General features: G+C 37.6%; 1 long non-coding RNA gene across 12 annotated transcripts; it reads right to left on the bottom strand.

Annotated features, from left to right (window-relative positions):
- Positions 1-12350: 12350 nt before the first annotated feature.
- LOC132133657 (uncharacterized) lies at positions 12351-16275 on the bottom strand. 12 transcript variants are annotated; one of them, XR_009429194.1, is made up of 6 exons: positions 16074-16154; positions 15589-15683; positions 14794-14866; positions 14266-14427; positions 13774-13892; positions 12351-12626 (listed from the first exon to the last, which is right to left on the bottom strand). It is a non-coding gene; the product is annotated as an uncharacterized LOC132133657 (long non-coding RNA). The 12 variants fall into 12 exon arrangements; XR_009429199.1 differs by having other exon boundaries at positions 13774-13878; XR_009429203.1 differs by having other exon boundaries at positions 13774-13868.
- Between the last annotated feature and the right edge of the window lie 412 nt (positions 16276-16687).

The raw sequence follows: 16687 nt of genomic DNA, 5'->3' as shown, positions 1-16687 counted from the left end.
AAGACATTTTAAGGATCTTTTTAAGGACCTGCAGACACCCTGAATATAGCGGTTATATATATATATATAAAAAAAAAAGTTTAAGTAGCTTAGTTCCATTGGTTCATTATATATAGTGCTTTATACAATACTGATTGTGTCAAAGCAGCTTTACAGTGTCAACAGGAAAACGGAGAACAACAGTCATTTTCCAGCTAAAGTCAGTTCATTGATTTAGTGATAGCATCGTCAAACCAGTGAGCTTAGTGATTGTGAACCAGTGAAATGAACCACTTCTGTGTACACAGTCTTTTGTAGCATGATTGATTTGAGCATTAATATTTCTTTGATTCATTTTTTTTCCTTTGTATTTTTGACAAATGTCTAGAACTCCAAGATAAATTCCTTGTACATGTAAACCCATTGTATCTTACAATAAAAGGGATTGTGATGGTGAAAAATAACTTGTGGAGCATTGATTGAAAGGTTTTGGAAAACTTTGTCATTTACATATTTTGACATTGTGGCTGAGAGGTTGCATGGGAACAATGTCCCATCAGATATGGATCCATTTCGAAATCCTGATTTTTACTAGTAGTGTTTTTGACACTCTTTAAAAGTTGTTGCCATTTAGTTACACTTTAAATGTTGTCTTGGATAGATATCAGGTGATATATATATATATATTTTTTTTTTTTAATGTATAAAACAAGAAGTGTATGTGGGCAGCCTGCCACTGTAAGAATGTGTTTTTGCCAATGAACCAATGGAACTAAGCTACTTAAACTTTGGGCTGTTGTTATGCATGTTTACATTAATGGGATTCGTAATTTTTGACGATGAGTAATTTTTCAGATCGTATCAAATCATTTAGCAGCATTAGAAGCGCTTTGGCTGGAATTGTTAACTTATTGCAACAGTAAAATTGGATTTTGGCTTGCAAACAGAGGTCACAAGTTAACACGGCCACAGTTCCTTGATTCAGCCAGTTTCACGATGTGACGCCGAGAGTCATGTTGAATCCAGAGATCTGGAGCTGCTTATGTGAAGATCGGTGGCTCGGTGGTTCGTGAGTGTCGTGTTCGAAACCCGCGCCAACACAGACTTTATTTTTATTTTTTTTGTTTATCCTATTTACTTCAGCCGCTACGGGCGATCATACCTATAACTTGTTATCTCTGCAAGAATATCAAAATCATGCAATGAGCAAGTCTGCGTTTATTAGACACTTAATATTAAAGCCCTGCATTTCAGCCCGAGCCCGACGGGCCCCGACTTATTTATGTCCCTAGGGCCGGGATTCGGGCCAATTTTCACGTTATAGCTCACATGCGGGCCGGGCCTCGGGCCTTTTTTGGGTTATCCTTCTATTTATATTTTTAGACAATAATAAAAAAAAAAAAAAAGAGAAGTTGATGTCGACGATAGAAAAACAAACATAGAAAGACATTTCATAACCTCATAACTTTAATAATCTGATAATTCAACCCGTTATAATTACACTGACATACTGACACGACAGTCTCACGCACACACGCTTTTCCGTCAGCGCGACCCACAATTATACTTCACTTATATCCACTTACTGTAGTAGTAGCTATTTTAGGCCTCTAAATTAATGTATTAATCATAGCCAAGTTGGTCAACTAATAATTATAAAATGATGATTCATGCAGCGGCGAGCATTTCTGTGTCTGCACCTGTTGTTGCGGGCCACGCAGCAAAGAAGAGAGCGCTGGCCGAGTTTGAAAACATTGTGGAGCAGGACGAGGATGACGACGATGAAGTACAGCAATACATGCGCCTCAATCACAACATGGAAGGTGATGGACGAGATGTGCTGCTATGGTGGAAACAGCACGAGACCCTGCTCCCGCAACTGTCAAGACTGGCTCGCTCTGTGTTTAGTGTCCCGCCAGCAGCAGCAGCGAACGTGTCTTCAGCGCAGCGGGAAGAGTGATAGAAGAGAGGAGGACTGGGTTAAAACCTTCCAATAAATAAACATATATTAAACTAACTGTCTGTGTGATATGCTTGAAGTGTTTTATATCTATGGATTTTATTGTAGCCAAGTATTAGCGTTAATTTGAGAGGCTTAATTGATTATGTTTTAGGCTACTCGCTGTCGGCTCGGCTGATTAGCGTAGATCGTCATTTTAAAAAAATGCTCCAAACATTTTTCTAAACAAAATTGATAAAGAAATGAAAAGAAACATAACACAAAACTGACCCCTTTTTTAATTGCTGCAGATAGGGCAGGCTTCCGCGGTGTAATAAAATAAATAAATAAATAAATAAATAAAAACACGGGCTCGTGTCGGACTCGGGCTGATAATTCTGATGAGCTGTCGGACACGGGTCGGGCTCGGGCCGGGCTCGGGCCTAGATTTTAGGCCCGTGCAGGGCTCTGCTTAATATCACGTCAGTTTGTGCTTTCAGAATCGGCGAATCTGCTGCTGTCGTTCCAGCACATCTGCAGCGGAGACCTAAACCAGGAAGTTGGTCACCAGATAACACGGTAACCAGTTAAACCGTAACAGTGGCATTCAGAACGGTGCGCGTACACTTTGAACTTCAATCGTAACAAATTATTGGACTACTTGCGGAGTGACATGAATCAGAGGCACAAAAAACGTTGACAGCGGTGAGCGGTCATTATGTTTACCAATACCCGAAAACCACCCCCCAAATTTTTTTTTTTTTTTGCATGATTTACGAGAGCATAATTTTCAGGTCGGAAAAGCCGGATTTCCGGATTTTTCCAGAAGAATCACACCCCTGAGTATTGGAGATTTAATTACGTTATATGGTATAAGAAATCTTTTTTTATTTTTATTTTTTTTATTTAGGCTAGTTAAATTAATTTCCGGGCTACCAAAATCTGAAGAGTACCTGTCCGAAGGGCTACCAGGGATTTTTTTATTTTGTGAGCCCTGATTCCCATTGTAAAATTCACATCAGAGTCCTCATGCTGTCAACAGAATACCAATATAGATTTTTGGTCAATGTAAAAATAATTGAACTAAACTCTTATTACAGTTTTTATAAGAGGCAAATATGTTTTTCTGAAATTTGGTTTTAATTTTACGGTGTATTTATTTGTTCTGGTAACAAGCAAATCTCACCCTCTCCATCTTTCTCAGCTCCAGTGGGCGTCTCTCAGGCAGAGCATCATGGAGACGGCTGGAGTGCTCATCCACCTCACACACAAGCTAAAAGAACATTAAATAGGAATAAGGAGGAGAAAACACTAATTCACAGCACCTGGCACAATCTAAAACTGAATAACATAATATTTTGTGTTCAATCCATAGAGCACACCTTTTCTGTCCTGAGACATTTTTGATGTTGAAACCATCATCATCACTAGCTTACTTTAAGTTTTTACTTACCAACTCCCCCTTTGAGCTCCAGTAAGGCTCTTTAGCAAACCAGAAAACACTGAAATGCATATAAGGGTCAGGATAATTTTTTTTTTGGAAAATGGTAAACATTTTACCCTAAATAATGTGACATTCTTTTGATAACCTCAAGGCAGATGCATGTAACACTACATCTAACATTTAAAACCTTACAGTAAATTTATACTTACAGGTACTTCTGGTGGGAGACAGGAAAATCCAGTCTTGAGTACTGTAACAAATCAATGTACACGTACGTTATTTATTAATTTAAATAAGTTGCAAAATTTAATTCATCAAAGCTACATTGTAACGGTGGCTGCCCCAAATAAAATTTGATTTAATAAATGTAAATTTAAGTTAAATTGTTCGGGCGCCAGACAAGCGAAACTTGCCAAGAAAAAAATATATAATTAATTTCAGTTTCCCCGTAAATAGCTCAAGCCACTGTTACACAACAACAACGAAAAACATTTTAAGAAAAAGAGTTTAAAAAAAAAACTACATGAAGTTAAATTTTCACACCACTTGTATTTGTTTTCGTTACTTCACATAACAAATGACAGAAGAAAGTGTAAAAAGTAATACGATTGCTGTTCAAGTTCAATTCAATTTCATAAACAAATCACAAAATCAAGAGAGCCCTTGATTCACGAGGGTCTTGAAGTTCGTTTCTTTTTCCATGTTCAATTTTCAAAGGAGAAAAAAAAAACGAAAGAAAAAAAACAACAAAGAAAAACAAAGAATCCAAACGAGTGTTTGTGTATGGGTGTATGCGTATGCGTGTGCAATGAAAGTGTATGCGTGCGTGTGTGTGTGTGTGGCTGTGTGAAGTCTGTGTAGCGGCCGCTAATCCCGGGCCGGGGACAGAGTTTGGAGACTTGACGTGAGGTTAACAAATGATGGACAACATCACTAGTACCTGAGGCAGGCGAACGAACCAGACTGGATTGTGTTGCCCCAGGCAGGCGACCGAACCATGCAGTAGAGCTCAATTTCTCCGACACTTCGGCGATCGCACCCAGTCAGCGCATGCACAGATTCCAGCGAAGAACAGCAACAACCTTCAGGGAGCGTGCGTCCCATTCCGATACAACCTATACGTGTGTTTTGTTTTTACTTCCCCCTCCTCTTCTGTTTATGACTCGCTTTTATATTAAATTTCCTCATTGATTTCCGCCCATTAGAAAAAGGGAAAAGCTGGCATGGATTTCTTCCAAATCGCCACAACAAAAAAATTAATTATCTTCTCTATTGCAGCTGTAGAAAGGGCAATTCTGGAAACACTAGAGAAATGGACATGAAGATCAACCATCTGACTTCACTGGTCCAGTCTCTAGTGGGGAATCTTTAAAAATTAGAAATACAACTTATTTGCAGTAGTTCAAATCCAGAGATGGGACCAAGTCACACATGTGCAAGTCTCAAGTAAGTCCCAAGTATTTTTTTCTTGGGCAAGTCAAGTCAAGTCAAGTCACAAGTTATGTCAAGTCAAGTCCTGTAGTAAGTCAAGTCAAGTCCAAGTCAAGTCACCTTATTATTGTAATTTTACCTGCAGAATCTGATCTTAATAAAGTTAAAAGACAAGATATAAGTAACAGTAAATTAAAATAATTTGGATTTGCATTGTAAATACTCATGTTCAGTAAAATACATCATGGAATCAAACAAAATTGTAACTTCATAAAATTATTTATTTTTCACTTCTGCCAACAGAAATGTTTTACATTTTCAACATTGAGTCCATAAAACAAATAACAGCTAAACATCCAACAGACTCCTCTCTGAACTCTCTCTCTCTCTCTCATGACATGACATTACATTCGGCCAGGTATGGTGACCCATACTCAGAATTCGTGCTCTGCATTTAACCCATCCGAAGTGCACACACACAGAGCAGTGAACACACACACACACACACTGTGAGCACACACCCGGAGCAGTGGGCAGCCATATGCTTTGGCGCCCGGGGAGCAGTTGGGGGTTCGGTGCCTTGCTCAAGGGCACCTAAGTCGTGGTATTGAAGGTGGAGATTGAACTGTACATGCACTCCCCCCACCCACAATTCCTGCCGGCCCGGGACTCGAACTCACAACCTTTCGATTGCAAGTCCGACTCTCTAACCATTAGGCCACAACTTCCCCTCAAACACAGTTTATATACAACATTAAACTTTCTTACATTTCTCCTCTCTCTCTCTCTCAAGTTCAAGTTGCTTTATTGGCATGACATTTGAGTTACAGTATTGCCAAATTTAGCATTTAGATACAGAATAAAATATGATTACAATAAAATACAATAGAAATAGCAGCAGCAGATAATATTTCTAATATTTCTAATAGTAATTATATAGAATTAAGAATATAAAATAAAACAGTTGAATACAATAAATTATCCCTTTCGTATGGTGTGTATGGTGTATAAATATTTAGCAGCTATTGTGACTGCCGTCTCATTCTCTCCAAGTATATAGAGTAGTTTCTCTGAGTCATTTAGAGACAAGAATGAAGGATTCAAAGCTTCAAACTGTGGGAAGAATGTTTCTCTTGTAGTGCTGTATTTGGGACAGACAAGAAGGAAGTGTTTCTCATCCTCTGTTTGATTCAGCTCAGTGTTTGCCTCTCTTCTCTCGGTAGCCAGGATCTTTTATGTCTACCAATCTCTATTTCCAAATCATGATCACTGAGTCCATATTTTGAAAGGATTTGTCTTTCTTTTAATTGCTTAAGTGATAAGTAATTCGCCAGTTTTGTGGTTCTGTTTAGTGCCGAATAACACTGGAATTTGGTTTGGAGCTCAAATTAATTTTTTTCATTTTTCATCATAATTATACTTCAGATTTTTGTCAATTAGTTTCTGAATGTTGGGGTTGTGATTGGAGTCAGACTCAGTTTGGGTTTCCTTCATCAGGTGAAGCACGAGTGTGTTTCTCTCTCTCTCTCTCTCTCTCTCTGTCACACACACACACACACACACACACACAATCTCTCTCTCAGAGTACATCCGTAAGTCATTACCTCTATTACAAGGTATTGCACTTGCAAAATATAAGATTCGAGAGTCTTGTCTGCAAGCCGAGCACGATGTGGCCTATCCCACCATGTATGCGCCACCGGTATGCGCGCTCATAATGGAAGCAACGCGGTCGCGACGCGCACGCGGTGCGACACGCTCGACGCCTCAGGGGCGCAACTGTCCGAGCGCTTTGCAAACAATGAGAAAGCGGCGCGACTAGCGATTTCCACGCGTTTTTAGGCGCGAATTATTGACGACAAAAGCGATGACCCTCGGTACCCCTCAAGCTGAGATGTTGATGTAATGTGATATCTGATCTAAGTGGGCGTGGTCTGCGTAAGGTAGAGAGGGCATGACTGATGATGTCATGACATGACAACGCGATTCTCAGCCTGCGCTCCAGCTAAGTAATCAATTTTTTTTTATTTTTATAATTTATATATTTTATATTCAAACTGAAAACATAATGTGATTAACACTCAAGTCATTCAAGTCATCCTGTCTCAAGTCAAGTCAAGTCCCGAGTCTTTAACTTCCAAGTCCGAGTCAAGTCTCAAGTATTTTATTTTTTGTCAAGTCAAGTCACAAGTCATAAAAATAGCGACTCGAGTCGACTCGAGTCCAAGTCACCAAGTCACAAGTCCCCATGTCTGTTCAAATCATCTGTTGGCGTATCATAGTAGATGCATTTGAAAGTTTTATTATAATCCTACTCTGTGCGGTTATCACCAGTCTATTAAATCATATGTCACTAGTTAAAATTGCTTATTTCTCTGGATTTAAACATTCTTTGAAACATTTGGGATAATGTAAGTACACAACACTGTTCGAACAGTGAACTATGGTTTACACAAAAACTTGAAACAGTACAACCATTTTCACCTTTGATAATAATAATAAATGTTTCTTGAGCAACAAATCAGCATATAGATTTGATCATAACCTGCTGAGAAAATTCAGCTTTGCATCACAAAAATAAGTTATATTTTAAAATAGTTAAATATAGTTCATATAAATAGTTTCATGATATTAAATTATACTGCATTCTCAAATAAATAAATGCATCTTTGGTGAACATAAGAGGCTTCTTTAAAAAAAAAATATATATATATACTAATTCTTAATTGTTCCAATCTTTTAACTAGATGTGTATAGAATACAGGTTAATTTAATGCTAAAATATTAGTTCAAAATGTAGCCGTTGAAGGTGAGCAGATTATCCATCAGTGGCGGCCGAGCATGAAGAAAACAGTATGGAGGATTTGCTCCAAGGTGTTCTCCACTGACGTCACCGGCAGCTGAGCTGGTGCGGGAGGGGGACAAGAGAGGGATCCGAAAATCACACATCGGAGCACTCCTAATAGGGAAGTTCAATAATGTTACACAAATACAAACAATAGAATTAATGGCGGAGCTGTCAGAACAACTCAAAATAATGTATAACCGTTTTCAAATTGGTTAAACATATTCTGACGTGGTATCAGCCATTATCAAAAATATTTAGAAAAAAATAACTTGTGAAAAACTTAAATTAGACTTCAAACATCAGTTAAGCCCTTTAGAAATCCATTTGCCCAACCAATACGCACGCGAAACAACTTGTAACAAAACAACTTGGTATACTCGCTGATTAACAAACAGGTGATAGTCATCATACACAACATAATTTGGAAGTTATTATAAAACCGATCGCTGGCACAACACGATTAGTTTTAAAATATACACGTACCTTAAGCAAATCTTCTCTTGCAACTAATCTAGACGTGTATTCTGCACAGCACGGCACATGGTTCGCGAATCATTTGAGTCAGTTCGGGAATTCGTAGCTGGTTCGCAAATCATTTGAGTCAGTTCGGGAGTTCAAAGCGGGATCGCGAATCATTTGAATCAGTTCGGGAGTTCAAAGCGGTTTCGCGAATCATTTGAGTCATTTCGGGAATTCGTAGCGGGTTCGCAAATCATTTGAGTCAGTTCGGGAGTTCAAAGCGGGATCGCGAATCATTTGAATCAGTTCGGGAGTTCAAAGCGGTTTCGCGAATCATTTGAGTCATTTCGGCAGTTCGTAGCGGGTTCGCGAATCATTTGAGTCAGTTCGGGAGTTCGTACCGGGTTCGCGAATCATTTGAGTCATTTCGGGAGTTCAAAGCGGGTTCGCGAATCATTTGAGTCAGTTCGGGAGTTCAAAGCAGGTTCGCGAATCATTTGAGTCATTTCGGGAGTTCGTAGCGGGTTCGCGAATCATTTGAGTCAGTTCGGGAGTTCAAAGCGGGTTCGCGAATCATTTGAGTCAGTTCGGGAGTTCAAAGCAGGTTCGCGAATCATTTGAGTCAGTTCGGGAGTTCAAAGCGGAATCGCGAATCATTTGCATCAGTTCGGGAGTTCAAAGCAGGTTCGCGAATCATTTGAGTCATTTCGGCAGTTCGTAGCGGGTTCGCGAATCATTCCCAGATAGCAAACTGACATAGAATCAACCTAGAATCGGGTTAACGTTGATCCAACGTCAGGCACGCCATTCAAAACTAACGGAAAATTGACGCAATTGGTTGCCTTACCTAGCGTTGAATCGACGTTGATTTTCAGTTAGTTGAAACGACGTCAGAGAATCAATACGTTTTCAACATAAAATCGATCTAATTGGTTTGCTTACCTAATGTTGAAACGACGTTGATTTCATTTGGGTAAAACTACTTTATTATTAACATTTTCTGCTTGTTTTAAAAATCTCACATACTTACTACTAAATAAATTAGCATGTATAAGTAAAACTTTATTAAACACATCACATTCAGTCACAATTTCTTTATTATTTATACAATACAGTTTATACACAGTTACAAATACATGTGTAGAGCACAAGTCTAGCAAAGAAAATGCTTTACACACACAAATACACACACAAATAGGTATAAAGTATATTATAGGCTAATATAAATTGTGTCAAGTCACAAATTAAAAGCTATATTCACAGAATAAAAAAAAATAATCACCAAATGTGTTTTACTTATTTTCAGTGGGTCACAAAAGATGCAACGTTTGATCATGTAGGCCACAATTAGACAATAAAATTAACTTTTATTAGATTTTTTTATATATATATATACATGTCCTATGACTCCATGATTAAATTCAACTAACGTTTGGGGGTAATTTTTTTATCATGTGCCTTTAAAATATTATCTTTTGTATATTTTCATATAAAATGGCAACATTTGATGTAAAACATGTATTTCTTTTCTTTTTATTACATATATAAAATGTAAACAAAAAACGCCTTGTGTTATTTAGCATGTGCTATTTAACTAATTCACTTTTAAAAACTCTTTGGATCTACACAAAACATGCAAATGATTTTTGGATTCAAATTGTCAATTTTTACTTAAAGGTGACAAGTTTGCATCCCCTGAATATTCAGTTGTTAATGTCCCTTTGTTATATTTGCATACAGTACATCTACTGTACAATCGAGACACTGTACATTATTATAACAAAATTTAGCACTTGTGACATTGGAATTTGTATTTGTAGAGAATATTTCAATCATCAAGAAAATGTTTTTGGAGTTGCAAGCTTGTATTTTATTTCTTTCTCTCTCACAAACACAACAAAACCTTCTCAAAATCTTCACTACAGGTGCATGAATCCTATTCTACAAAATAACAAATTCACAGGCTCAGTTATACCAGATTTATGCAGGGCTGCATTTCATTTTGCTCATATTTTTGAATATTTTTTTCCTGAAATGTGTTTATTAGAACTGGACATATTTACAGACTTTATGAGAATAGTAGTATTTGTAGATAAGATCATGGTAGAATGACCTGCCTTTATTAATTTGAGCAGCTGAGTCTTCAGCCATTTTCCAAAAGCACTTACCGTTTCTATTCAGTTAATTTCCATTCAATTTGCTCTAATTTATAAAAAATAAAATAATAATAATAGTAAATAAATAACTTATGTGTAGTGTGCTAGACTAAAGATCCTTTCACAATGCACGGTGGTCCCCAAAAAAAAAAGGCAGATCAATGTTTGTGATGAAAAAATAAGTGCAAACTGTAATGAAGCAGAGATCAGTTAGTTCCTCACTATCCGTTCTGAAGCTGACGCCAGCTTAAGTGAAACAAAACACCTCACATCGTAATGTCATGTGTCTTTACGGGATCTTTATGGGTTGTGTGTACGCACACACAGATTCCGGAAAATCACTGGCAGTGTGAATGAACCAAAATCTAACGATCCAGGGACACATTACCCGTGTATTATCTAGAATCTCAGTGTGAAAGGGGCTAAACTGAGCACTAGTATACTTTTGTTCTTTTATTTGTAGAATAGGATTTGTGCACCTCAGAATATGAAATGGTGTGACTGTTGTGTTTGCTGGAGAGAATAAGTTAAAAAAAACATATATTGTTAGTACTAAAAAAAATTTATCTGTTACTTTAAATTTACGAATATGCATGTGTGACTATTCATTACAACTATTCCACTGTCACAGGTGCTCAGGTTTGCTACAATAATACCTTCACAGAACATAATAGTAGTAGTCAGCTATCCATGCAAAGCAGTCAGTGTGGTGTACTGTAGGTACAGCTGTCCAGGCCAACATCTGATGTGCTGATCTCTTCAACTGTCATCCCAGGAAACCTGCAATAAAAACAAAATCCATCATACATTACCAATATAACAGGGCTGTACAATCCTGTTCCTGGAGATCTACCTACCTGCAGAATTCAGATCTGACCCTGATCAACACACACGTCTGTCACTGTCAACTGCTTTCACTGATGTGCTGTGAAGTAGATTTGCTGACAAGTTCCTTTCTGAAAGTACATTTATAACACTGTGAAATAGGGCTGCAACTAACAATTATTTTGATAATCGATTAATCTGTCAATTATTTTTACGATTAATCGGTTTATGTACTTATATTTTAGTTTTGCCCATTTTTCCCCCAAGTAAATTATTAATAAAGGGTCTTTATCATTCAGCATAGATTTTTAAGAGATTTTAACTATTTTGCATTGTCATATCCTCATCAAAAATATACCTGGAGTTGTTTTATTATGTGTCAGTAATCCTTTGTCGAACTCTTCTGTTACTTCTTGTTACGACTAAACATTTGCAAACAACATTGTACTGGAGAATCTGCACAAATAAAAGTCTTAGGGGCCGTTCACATATCTTGCCTAAAAACGCGTGGAAAACGCTAGGCGCACCGCTTTCTCCTTCTTTCCAAAGCGCTCGGGCAGCTGCGCGTCTGCCTTTGCTAAGCAACCATGACGTGCTCTCTCCATTAAGAGGCAGAAATTTCAGCAAAGGATAAATGGATTTGCATCTCTAAAAATCGCACCCGCGTTGCGCTTGCGGCTCTCTGAAAAGTTGAGATGTTTTTAACTCGATGCAGTGCGGACGCGCCTGGAAAAACGGGCGCGTCGCGACCGCGTCGCTTCCATTATGAGCGCGCATACCGCGCGCCTACATTGGAAATAACGAACTTGAGCATGCAAAAGACGCGATATGTGAACAGCCCCTTAAACAGTTCAGTAGTGCAGAGTTTACAGGTTACTCCTCTTTTTTGAAGGCTCAAAGTAAAGTACTTCCTCATCCCTGTTCTGGAAGCACGCGACATAAAACGAGGCCAGCTATTGGCTATTCGCTACTTCTCCTGCTGTACTGGCTGAGTAAATCCTCCGGTGGCTCATTACTGCCACACTTTGGTCACCGCAGATTTGAAATATGCACGAAATGAGCCGCTTACGGCAAATAAAAGTTATTTAGCAACTAATCGATGACTAAATTAGTTGACAACTATTTTAATAATCGATTTTAATCGATTAAATCGATTAGTTGTTTCAGCTCTACTGTGAAACTGTATTTTCGTAGAGGATCGTTTAATAAAGTCACAATATTACTGTAACGGCATACAAACTTCACAATCTCAGAAAGGGAGCGGCGGGAACCGGCGGACAATCAAACAGAGCTTTAATAATAAAATAAAGACAAAACATCGCGCCAGCCCCTCGCAGACGACTGTCGCGCACAAACATGAAATAAAGTCCAGGCCTGGTCCTCTCTCGTCCCTCACTGTCGTCGCTCCTCTTTTGTATCCCTCCGATCTCCTCCGTGGGATGCGAGACCGGTGAGTGGAACAGGTGTCCCTCATTTCTAGGGTTGGGTATCATTTGAATTTTATCGATTCTGATTCTGCTTATTGATTCCGATTCTTATCGATTCCTAGTTTAGATTCCAATAAGATAAAAAATCCAATATAAAAAAAAAATTAAGTCAAACATTTAGATGTCAAACATGTATTTTGTCTTTTTACAAAGCATTCTGTTGCAGCTGAATAACATGAGCAAAAAACAGCAGCCTACAAAACACTGCAAGGGGAATTTTGCCTGTGCTTTAAAAAAAAAAAATACCATAGCAAAAACAACTAGATTAATATAAATTTCAAATATTAAAGTGTTAAAGACAAGTAAACAGTCAGTAATAGGATAGGAACAAACAAATCAATAAGCAATATCATAAATAAATACAACTAAACAAAATTTCAGGTACAGAAACTGTAATTAAAAGTTTAAAAACACTGCATAGTTTTCTTTTTATAAATATAATAAAGATTCATAAATTAAAGTTATTAAATATATTCAGTCAAGATCAGTGAATGATTTTCTTTTGTTCTTTGATTAACATTAATGACAGGAAATGCGATTATTAGGCTGTCGTCTCTTTAAGCAAAAACACTGTACATGTGTGTTTTCTTTCTCATCTGTTCACGTTCACGTAAGACGAAAACGGCTGTGTTTATGATGATATACTGATGTAGTTTTTTCTGTATATTGGTCGACAAATATGAAAGAAGTCAGTTTCGACTCTGAACAACCTTTTCTACAGTGGAAATACACGGAACAGTCCAAGAACGGACACAAACCGGGAACCCACAGCGCGACTGCTGCTCTCTGTGCTCACGCTTGCGCTTCAAATTCTTTCGTTCCTGCACTTAATCGTTTTTAATCAAATTGGAATTCAAACGCTGGAATCGTTAAGCAGAATCGAAATGCACGCGTCTTATCAAATACCCGGTTCTAAAATGGAACCGGTTTTCGATACCCATCCCTACTCATTTCCCAATCACTCCACCGGCTTCGCTCCATTCCCAAGGCTCTCGGCCACACACCACTCGTCACAATTACTTTTTTAATGATCTCAGTAATAACATTGTTAAATAAAATTAGCATTGCTAACAGACGAGTGCTTATGAGAAAGGCGTGCAACAGCTTTTTATGTTCATTTACAGTCATTTACATTTGTATCATAAATACATAGGAGTACAAGCAGAAAATGTAGGAGCACACCTTAAATCAGCCTGCAAACTTACCTTTTAGGACAATGATTACAATATAAGGATTATTTAGCAGCTTTGCATGTTCATCTATAGTTTCCATCATCTGAAATCTTTGTGAGGTCTGGCATCTTCTGAAGTCTCCACACGCGAGGCTGGAGAAACAGGAAAACAAAAGGAGAAAGATTAGCATAGCTGTTCATATTTCACACAAAAGATGATTTATTGTCATCACAATTAACAGAAGTGAAACATGAGATGTTTTCTTTGTGAATACATGTTAAAATGTAATTGAACGTTCACAGTGAGCTTGATTGACAGGTGATCTGACCTATCATAACGCCAATACTGCCATCTTGCCTGACAAACAAATTACCATATTTTCCACAATATAAGGTGCATCTAAGAGCCTTTCATTTTCTCAAAAATCAGGTGTGCACCTGATAATCTGGTGCGCCTTATGTGTGCACTGAGTTCCAAAATCTGTAAAAAATGTTGTTGTGCGACTTAGGTAAGCTCTCCGTTTACTTGACTGTCGGACCATTTCCCGCTGACACAGGGATGTAATACGTACACTGGCAGCGATCAACCATGATGAGAGGGAACCCGGCATGTTTGATGAAGAAAGCTGTTCAAAAGCTGTTGCCCAGTTGTTCAATTCAGACACAGAAGATGAGGACATTGATGGATCTGTGGGAGAAGATTGTTTAAAAAATAATGTGAGTGTATTGTTAAATAGTAGAATAAAGTTCAACTAAACTCACTGTTTTGAGACTGTGCCTTATAATCCAGTGCGCCTTATAGTGCAGAAAATACGATAGACAGGAGAGTAGATTAACTTCGGTGGACTTAAACTTGAAAAATGTTGTATAAAGACGTGACATCTTTTATTTTGTGCTTCAATTAAATATGAATCAATCCGTTCATGTGTGCTGCTTGAACTGAGGCACTACAGCGATCTGTAACACATTAAAACAACACAAAACAGTATTTATTTGTTTAATTTCTTAAAAAAAAAAGTGGGCCAAATTTGAAAGCTGAAAACTTGTTTCATACCAGAAGTGACCTTCTCTGTCTTCTTCTGTCAGTGTGTTGTCAGTTTCCTCTTTGGTCCACGATGTATTTTTCGCTGTAAGAAAAAGGTGTGTACTGTGAGAGCAGCATGGCTTGTCAGACATAGCAACAGTATTTAAGGAGGGCGGTTTTTTTTGAGAAGGGTCAGTTGATTGCTATGATCAAAGCAGATTTTTCAGCATCATTACTTCAGTCTTTAGCATCATATGATCCTACAGAAATCATTATAATATGCTACTTTTTGCCAAAGAAACACTTCTGATAAATATGAATATTAAAAAAACAGCTCTGTTTATATTTTTGTGTAAACCGTTTATAACAGCGTAGAGTTTATTTATTTATTTTAAAGCTTGATTGTTATATAGACCCCAAACTTCTAAATGGTAATGTACACTACATTTTTAAAAAGAAATTCTTATTTTTATTCAGCAAGGACACATTAAATTAATCAAAAGTTAGTGTCAAGAAGACTCTCTCTCTCTCTCTCTCTCTCTCTATATATATATATATATACATACATTCATATATTGAGCAGCACAAATGTTTTCAACATTGTTAAGAATCAGAAATGTTTCTGAGCAGTAAATCATCATATCAGAATGATTTCTGAAGATCATATGACACTGAAGACTGGAGGAATTATGTTGAAAATACAGCTGCACATCACAGAAATGAATTACATTTCACCGAAAACTGCTATTTTAAATTGTAATATTTCAGAAATTGGTAAGGATAGCAAATTGGTAAGGATAGCATTAGTGTATGTTTGGGGTAAACCTGCTAGTCATATGGATCAGTGTGCCTTGGAGATGTTGTTGGACAGGAGGTTTGCTCATCATGGGATACAGAAGGCCATCAAACACTAGAAGAATCTAGAAATATAACAAGCAATCTGTCACAGAGCCAATAATATTCAGTATACAATGACAGTTTTATCACAAGAAACCAAGCTACTAGAAATGTAGAAAAGAGAAAGAATATGTATTTAATAAATATCCTGACCAGTTTTTATCCATATTTGTTTATCATTAGACGAGATCAAAATGCGTTTGAACTGTGACGCTGATGTAATGACGTCACTGATTAACGGTAACGTTAGTGTATATTTAGGTTAAATAAAAAAGCCTATTTTCAATCATCCATTGAAAAATGACCAGCAAATCTTTTACAGAACTGTCAATGCCTCTCATCTACACATAAATGTGTTATTAAAATCCCAAACTCTTCATAAAAGCTCAGTCTATGGAGTTAGCATACGTTACCTCCTCTGATAACGGTTAAGATGCTCACGGACTTGTTCGAAAACACTAAACCATTTCTATGAAGTAAATTCAACAGATGCGGGTCAAATACAAGCAAGAGAGATGTCAGGCACAGGGGCATATGATATTTGTGCAATTTTAATTTACTAAACTTACCGAAAACAGCAGCGAGAAACAGAGCTGCAGCTTGCCAGTGTTGTCGTCGATCGCCCCGTTTCCATGACAACTCCCTCCGCTCCAGTGTTTGAAATAGTGATGGGATTTATGGCTCTTTGAGGGGATCCGGATCTTCGCGATCCGTTCCTTTCAAAGAGCCGTTCAAAAGAACGGCTCTTTTGGCTCTTTTTAAATATTTAGTCAGTTTTAAGAAGCCAGCTTGGGGGCATCTCAGTTTATCCTGGAAATAATTACTGGGAGGAAAAATGAGGTGAGATTTGTAGTCAAATAATTAAAACTCAGATATCACACACCAATATCTGAGTTTGAATTATTCTGAAATATTATTACCTCGTTTGTCATGTGTGGACTATATTCCATAGGGTTGCACAAATCCCTCTGCTTAGACAGTGACATCACTATTTTGGATTTACCTTTAGTACAAAGTGTGTGTGTGT

The sequence above is a fragment of the Carassius carassius genome, chromosome 50 (assembly GCF_963082965.1).
Source record: "Carassius carassius chromosome 50, fCarCar2.1, whole genome shotgun sequence".
NCBI classification, from domain to species: Eukaryota; Metazoa; Chordata; class Actinopteri; order Cypriniformes; family Cyprinidae; genus Carassius; species Carassius carassius.
This window is presented reverse-complemented; position numbering and strand designations above follow the sequence as displayed.